Here is a 1,758-nt window from a genome sequence, read left to right as displayed (position 1 = left end):
CACCCTTACACTCCCACAAAAACACAAACACACATATATACCTACACACAAACACACAAAAGCAGAGGACATATCATTATTTGCCAAATGACAATTAAATGACAATTAATTGTATTAGGCCTAGTGTCTTATTTCAGCATTTAATTAATTGAGCATTAGTTGTTTAATAATTAAGAAATAATTCTAAGAAATATTTTTTTAAAGAAAACTTTTTGATTGATACTTCTGATTAGCAAGAGATGTTTTCTGTAATTGTATGTTAGCTAATGTACTCTGTCTAATAATTATATTATTCACAGAGATATATTATTATATATTGTGTTATTATTATAGATGTGATTGTTTAGACTTGTCAGAAGTGCAAAGAAATTATATAATCACTAATATAATCAGATGCTAAAATGGTATCACTTTTGGTAAATGATAACCTTTAGCAAAAATGAAACAGATTAGAGTGTTTCATGCTTTTGAGACATTTCAGTATTTAGCTTAATTACAAGTAGTTGTAATTGTACATGATAAAATATAATTTGGAAATGTAAAGCCAAAAAAGAAAATGAACTACTCTGGCTTTTTAAAAAACTGATGTCGACATGTTTATATCATGTTGTTACAAGAGCAGAGATATTTGGGAATTTAGGAATATGCACAGTCCTATGGGACTTACAGTAAATTCTAAAAGTAAATGATACCATAAATATGTTACATTCTACTATGACTATACATAAATCAATCACACATTATCTGATAATTGTACTGTAAAAATGTACACACATTTTTAAATAAATGGTTTCCATACACTGTATATATATATATATATATAATTTTTTTTGATATCCAATTATTTATGCTTGATATGTTTAGGGTTTAAATTACGAAGTTCCGTGTCTCTGCTGTGGTACCACTCCTCTTGATAGACTGCTGTGTACACAGACACAGACACCGCCATCCCCACTCTCCCTCTCCTTGCTCTTCCCCAACCACCTCTCTGTCACATAGCCATGCTCATACAGCCCTGTCACTCTGTGTTTGCTATGCCCTTAAGGGTCTTCACAAGGGCCTCTCTTACGAAGAATGGCGGAATGGATATTTATGGTATTTGCGAAGCTCTTGAAGGGGTAGAGAAGCAATTTTTAAGTGAAGTGAAGAGGTCTCTCTCTCTTTCTCTCTCTCTCTTTCTCTCTGTGTCTGTCTCTCTCACACACGCATGCACACGCACACACACACACACACACACATACACACACACACACACACACACACACACACTCACACACACACACACACACTGTGCAATCTCATAGATGTGTTCATGGATAATTAAAAGTTGGGTATTGCATGAAGACATATTTCCCTTCCAGCATTAAATGAAATATGACGTGATTGATAGGATTATAAAACCGCTGCCCTGGTGTCATGGAACAGCTTCTCCAGAGGCTTGCATGCCTTTACTCTCTCCTCCGGTCCCTTGGTGTACTCAGGCAGCAGTAACAGTGAAAAACTAACCCGTCTCACCGGGCACAAAAGCTCCTCGCTCACCCTCTCTCCTAGTATACACACACACACACACACACACACCCACACACACACACACACACACACACACACACGCACACAGAGAGAGAGAGGGAGAGAGCGAGAGAGCGCCCTGGACTCCCCACGACGCCGCAGTGGGTTGACAAGCCCGCCTGCCAAACAACTCAATTAAGAGGAGAAGGGGAGAAGAAAAGCCGGAGTCCAAACAGAGGAGGGAGCGGC

This window comes from Alosa pseudoharengus, unplaced genomic scaffold, assembly GCF_046254945.1.
Source record: "Alosa pseudoharengus isolate Yale_2024_CS ecotype anadromous, Long Island Sound unplaced genomic scaffold, YU_APseudo_1.1 YU_APseudo_1.1_scf_3, whole genome shotgun sequence".
Classification (NCBI taxonomy): Eukaryota; Metazoa; Chordata; class Actinopteri; order Clupeiformes; family Clupeidae; genus Alosa; species Alosa pseudoharengus.
This window is presented reverse-complemented; position numbering follows the sequence as displayed.